A 6,620-nucleotide genomic window follows, 5' to 3' on the forward strand; every position below is an offset into this window, starting at 1 on the left:
CTCTTCTGGGAAGACTTCCCACTGGATGTTGGAACCTTGCTGCGAGGACTTGCTTCCATTCAGCCACAAGAGCATTAGTGAGGTCGGGCACTGGTGTTTGGGCGATTAGGCCTGGCTCGCAGTCGGCGTTCAATGTATGTACCAATACTGACATAAAGACCATAAAATTTAAGTATCAAAAAGGAATTTGGTCTTTCCATCAATAATGGGGCCAATGTGTGACATTGGGCTCAACATTTCTAAATGGTTTGAAACAAAAAATAAAAATGATTTTTATGCAGCTCCAGGAATAGAGGAATATATGCAAATTGACCCATAATTCCAATTTCAACATCGACCTAGGACAATACATCCTTTAAGCAAGGTTGATACAGACATCGGCGAGTCAAATTCAAGGCCATTCAGGGACTTTCTCAAGCACTTAATTGTATTTTCAAATACCTCAATGAGCAGTTAGCCTGGTGGCTAAGAGCATTGGGCCAGTAACCTAAAGGTTGCTGGTTTGAATCCCCAAGCCGACTAGGTTAAAAATATGTCCATGTGCCCTTGAGCAAGGCACTTAACTTTAATTGCTCCTGTAAAACGATCTAGATAAGAGTGTCTGCTAAATGACTAAAATGCCATAATTTATATGTATGCACATATAGGGCTTAATATAGAACACCCCCCCCCCCCCCTCCCAACAAAAAAAACATGCAAAAAGTGTAAAAAATAAATAAATAAGTAGGCAATTAACACACTTTCAGAATAATGAATTGTTTAGGCCTTGTAAATGCATTGATTTTATAATTATTATTATATACCTAAAATATGTGAGAATAATGTGTACTTGCCTGACTAAATTAATTGAATGAACGCATCCATGCCGGTTTTCTGTAGCCTATGTTGCCCACACAGGCAAACATAATAAAACCATGAGTAGCGGGAGCATTAATCTCGCCATCTGTTTCTATAATGAGAAAACGACCAAAAACCAGGTTACTTTTGTAATGGGAGGATTTTTATGAGAAGCCAAGTTGAAGCCAACAATAGATATTGTCATCCTCATAATAACCGCACGTGGTTTAACCGCAACAGATTAGCTCAACAACACCCTTCAATTGAAGCGGCGGGAAACAACCCGAAACTGGTCACATCTCTCACAAAAACGTATCAAAAATGTAATCACGGATAATTATAAGGTAGCAGGAGAAGTTAGAAATTGGCTACAATAATTACAAGGACTTTTCAAGCACCAAATTGAGGAAATGTCTGAATTTCAAGGTAGGCCTATTCCTACTTGAATTTCGGAGCTCCAAATTCAAATTCAAGTAGATTACTTCAAGCCCCGTGTTGTTTAAAATTGGAGGTCTAACATGGAGAACAAAATGTATTCGTCATGTTATTTCATTACCAGATCATAGTGTGAAGAAGCCCACGAGGCTACGTAATGTGTTGTCATTATATCAAGAATAATTCATAGGAATAGTGTTGCGCAATAATATATACTACACACGTGTTCAATCCCAGGGCTAAAAACATATGAAAACGTGAACTCATTACCTTGATGCTTTTCTCTGTTAAATCTAAGGAGACCTTGCTGTAAATCAAGCAGACAACAGATGATGAACATCAATTCACTAGGGATATTAGACCCGACGTGAATCCATTCACAACTGTCTTCACCTGTTTAACGAATGAGACACCTAAATATTCTGGACATTCCTAGTGAACACCTTTTTTTCAGCACTCGGGCTGTCGTAGCATTGCACGCGCTGTCACAACAGCTGTTCCTGTTCCTCGCGTTCCTTCCTGGATCAGATGATGACGTGTGAAATTATCACAGCATAATTGCAGCTCAACACCAAGTGTGCATCCAACAAGTATTAAACATCATTATTGATCAACCACGTCATTGACTGTATCGAATTAGGTTTTAATTATCAAGGTAATATGACTCTTTCGGTTAGAAGCATTCGATTTTGCAATTGCATTTATTATTTTGGATTTGTATGCCCACGAAAACTGTTTTCACCCAGTAACATAATACATGAAATGTTACATAGTTACACTGCATTTGTGAGATGTCCGACAGCAAGATCCAGTATTCTTACAGGGTTCAAATTCAATGTATAATTGAACTAATTAATGGTTAATTTATGATATAGCGACAACTTACTCTACCATAAATGCAAAGACAGAAAAATTATGTTTATGTTAAACGATTTTCGACTAAATCCGTCAAGTCACCAACCATGATAAAGAGTTAAACATAGGTTTTATGTCCCCCCCCCCCCCTATATCTTGATGTAATGACATTAAACAAAGTGGCATATTATTATGAATGACTTCCACTGTAACAAGTTGTCCAGCATTGGAACTCTTCACTGGTACCCTAGTTTATAGAAAGTCCCAATTACATTAAATGTGACTACTATAATCAATGGAACAATCTTTTCGTGAGTTGATACACTCTATTCCAACGTTGATATACCTCTATTCCAATTTACAGTCAACATTGAGTTAATTAAGGTAGATGTCTGTCTGGTAGCCAGATAACGTTCTCCAGAGTCAGTCCCAATTGGCACCCTATTCCCTATACCCAAGGCCCATTGGTGATTCTTGTCAAAAGGAGCGCACTATAGGGAAAAGGGTGCCATTTGAGACACACGCCCACGATGTATAGCTGAGCCAGGGAAATGTCAATACGCCCACGTTCAGTCCTGCTCAAGCTCCCATAATTAACTGTTTCAACTGTTTAGTGTCGGTCTCCATCAAATGGACACATCGCCAATGTTACAGTACAAAGAGAGACAGCGGGGTGTTGTGTATGTTCAGCACCAACAATGGAAGCAGAGATAGTAGTACTGGGCAAAGAGAGAATATCTTGAGTGTTCTTTCTCTCCTTCTTTCTCTCTTCCTCTCTTTCTTTTCTCTCTCTCTGGCTCTCGTTCTACCCACCCCCTCTCTCTGCTGGTCGTTTCACGCACCACGGGTTCCCCCTTTACTACCGCGGTTCTATCAGCTCGTGAGAGGCTGCGCTGCTGCTACTTGGTCACAGTAAACCCGGCCAGGAAGGACATCAATCACCGACCGGCCTTTTGACGAAAGCCGCGTTCTGTAATGAGATTCTAGGGCTTGTCCTGACATTGTGGACGGGATTCAAACCTCCATCCTCCTCTATCCTCTAACTGCTCTCCTATCTACAGACGTCTCAGTGGCAGGTAGCTTAATGGTTTAAGCGCGTTCGCATCTCTGAGCCCAGTTGAAAAAACGGTCAATGTGCCCTTGAGCAAGGCACTTAACCCAAGGCACATGCTCCTGTATTTCATATATGTTATGAATTGCAATTAGTACAATATGTTACGAATTTGCAATAAGTACAGTATATGTTATGCATTTGGTGCGTCTGACGTTAGCTAGGTGGCTCGGTGGCTACTGTTAGCTAGGCTATGAGTTAGGTTAAGGGGGTAAGGGGAAGGGTTAGCTAACAAGTTGAGTAGTTGCAAATTAGCTAAAATGCTAAAATTGTCCATGATGAGATTTGAACGCTCAACCCTTGGGTTGCTGGATGTTTGCGCTATACACCAAACCCATCCATTTCATTTTTTGCTTTAACAAGTAACCTTGTCTTATATAACCATACCAAACATAACATATCATACTAATTTATATGTACTATGTTACGCCTAGTCTATGAGTCTAGGCTACTATCTGCATCAAACTCAATCTCTTTCTCGCTCGCTCTCTCTGCTGTAGATGGATCTGTTCTCTTTATGCATAATGTGTGTGTGTGTGCGTGTGTGTGCGTGTGTGTGTCCGTGTGTGTGTGTGTATGTGTGTGTATGTGTGTGTGTGTGTGTGTGTGTGTGTGTGTGTGTGTGTGTGTGTGTGTGTGTGTGTGTGTGTGTGTGTGTGTGTGTGTGTGTGTGTGTGTGTGTGTGTGTGTGCAGTGAGAGAGAGCGAGAGAGAGTGATACAAATTCGTTGTAATGTGTGTTGATTGGTTCATGAGTCCCAAGTGACGCTCAGGGACTTATAAGGTGTAAATATCTTTGTACTGTGTTCTTTATTTCATTATCCTTCAGTACAAAATGTTGTTTATTAGAATGAAAGAGAGTGTGAATTCGTTAATTAGTCAATTGCCTTTCTGCAAAACTGTTAAAGTTTAAACAGCATAACTATATTAATTCAATTTAAATAAATTAAGCATCTTGTAGCCTAGAGTAGCCTACATGAATACAGCTAAATGTGTGATAATTCATGTACGGTGTTGTGATCTCAGCAGGGTGAGACGTGTTGATCAAAGTGTCCCTCTCCAACAGCGACAGCTGCTGAATTACACGGAGGACAGCGGATGGCAAACTACACCGTTTGAAGTTTAGAAACGTGACATACCTTTTAAAAGTTTTCCCAAAATATGCGAACGTCTTATTCCATTCATGTCTTATCATACATGACAATAAATAGCGTATTTCGAGCTATTGATGAGATATTATAGTGCAGATGAGTACCCACTACGGTTTGATACACATTTCAAATCTACATTTATCCAACGGTAAACCTGGCAAAAATAAAAGGAATCACTGGGATAGGGCACTCACAATACACAGGGTTTGCATCAAAGAGTTGAAGTCAAATGTAAGTATAAAGAGAGGAAAACAACTATACTCACAGACTACCGAAGATGGACAGTTCGGTAAAACAGCGCAGGGAGCCAGCCTTCTCCAGCGGATATTTCCTGTTTCCCCTCGCGACGCAGAAGCTGAGGTAGTTAGTGACCGCGCAAGGAGTGCTATTTCTCTCTTCTTTTTTTCTCCCCCTCTCCTACACGATGCACGATGCAGCGGTGCCTCTGCAGTACTCCAATAAAGAGAAGAGACGCCGAGAGGGAAAGAAAAACAGAGAGAGAGAGAGAGAGAGAGAGAGAGAGAGAGAGAGAGAGAGAGAGAGAGAGAGAGAGAGAGAGAGAGAGAGAGAGAGAACGAGTACTACACATTTGGGGTGTAGTCTGTGTTGATTGATTGTTGAGTCCCAAGAGACACTCCGGGATTTATAAGGTGTACATATCTTTGTATTGTGTTTTTCATTTAATTATCCATTATCCTAGCCTACGATGGAATAGGGTGAATGAAATCAATAATAGTAGTGGGCAATCCCCTATAATGGAACAATCTGTCTAGTATCTGATGCGGGGAGGGATGAGGGTTGGATGGGACACTGGCTGCTACGTTGAGAGGATATTCAAATAATAAAGCAATACTTTGATGCAGAGGAATAGGCCACAACATCTAACAGCGAATATTCGCGATCAAAACACACATCATGTTTATTACAACTGAATAGGAAATCAGACTCGTTGTGCATTCCGTTTTACAATTAGTATAAGTGTTCCAAGTTGACTGAAACTCGGTCTGAATCAATCTGAATAAAACTTGCGAGTGAGTCTACAAGACGTTTATTTATCGTACATGGTAATGTGAAAGATGTATAAGGATAGAGATATATTCTGAGAGAAGTCATTCCAGAAGCTTGGCCACTACTGAGCTGATGCTGCCTGCTTAATATAGTAGGTACAGCTGGAAAGATAGAGAGTATCCCTGCAGCTCAGTTCTATTATCTATTATTATTATTTGACCATGCTTGTCACTTATGAACATTTTTGAACATCTTGGCATAGTTCTGTTATAATCTCCACCCGGCACAGCCAGAAGAGGACTGGCCACCCCTCATAGCCTGGTTCCTCTCTAGGTTTCTTCCTAGGTTTTGGCCTTTCTAGGGAGTTTTTCCTAGCCACCGTGCTTCTACACCTGCATTCTAGCTGTTTGGGGTTTTAGGCTGGGTTTCTGTACAGCACTTCGAGATATTATCTGATGTACGAAGGGCTATATAAAAAATAAAATTGATATTATTCCAGGGGTGCCACTTTGGTTTTAGTAGTGGGGGGACATAACCTGGCGAGGGCTCTGGGGGTCCTCCCCCAATCATTTTTTTTAAGGCATTTTAAGCAAATTTCCTGCATTTTTACACAATCCAATATGCCGTCTCTATTTAGAACAAAAAGTAAGCAAAATAAGCCACAGTCATCAAGCTAGGTAAGAGATCATTATTACATATGTTTAAGTGATTAATAAGACTGAACTAGATCAAAGGTAATTCAATAATAAATATTGTGTTGCACCTTCAACCAATTGCCTAAAAAAAAATCAACAATACTGTCACGTTCCTGACCTATTTATGTTAGTTTTTGTGTGTTAGTTGGTCAGGACGTGAGGTTGGGTGGGCATTCTATGTTATCTGTTTCTATGTTGGTTTTGGTTTGCCTGGTATGGCTCTTGATTAGAGGCAGGTGGTTTGCGTTCGCCTCTAATTAAGAGTCATATTTAGGTAGGGCATTCTCACTGTTTGTTTGTGGGTGATTGTCTCCTATGTCTGTATGTATGTTCGTACCACATGGGACTGTAGCGTTTGTTTGTTTCGTTTCGTTTCGATGTCGTCCGTTTCCTGTACGTAAGTTTATGTTTAGTTATGTAAGTTTATGTTCAGGTTTCGTTCAACGTCGTTTTCTTGTTTTGTAGTTTGAAAGTGTTTTGTTTCGTTTCGTGTTGCCATCATCGTTGTTAAATAAAGATGGCTTATTTC

General features: G+C 40.4%; 1 protein-coding gene across 2 annotated transcripts in view; it reads right to left on the reverse strand.

The window, feature by feature from the left end:
- The window catches only part of LOC129863818 (synaptic vesicle glycoprotein 2C-like), a 78,801-nt gene extending 73,933 nt beyond the window's left edge, over positions 1–4,868 (reverse strand). Inside the window, exon 1 of one of the 2 annotated variants that reach the window (XM_055936099.1) lies at positions 4,654–4,868. The gene's annotated coding sequence lies outside the window, so the exon portion shown is untranslated. The remainder of the gene's footprint in view (positions 1–4,653) is intronic. The other variant, XM_055936098.1, reaches the window with a different exon arrangement.
- Between the last annotated feature and the right edge of the window lie 1,752 nt (positions 4,869–6,620).

Source organism: Salvelinus fontinalis, chromosome 10 (assembly GCF_029448725.1).
Source record: "Salvelinus fontinalis isolate EN_2023a chromosome 10, ASM2944872v1, whole genome shotgun sequence".
In the NCBI taxonomy this organism is placed as follows: Eukaryota; Metazoa; Chordata; class Actinopteri; order Salmoniformes; family Salmonidae; genus Salvelinus; species Salvelinus fontinalis.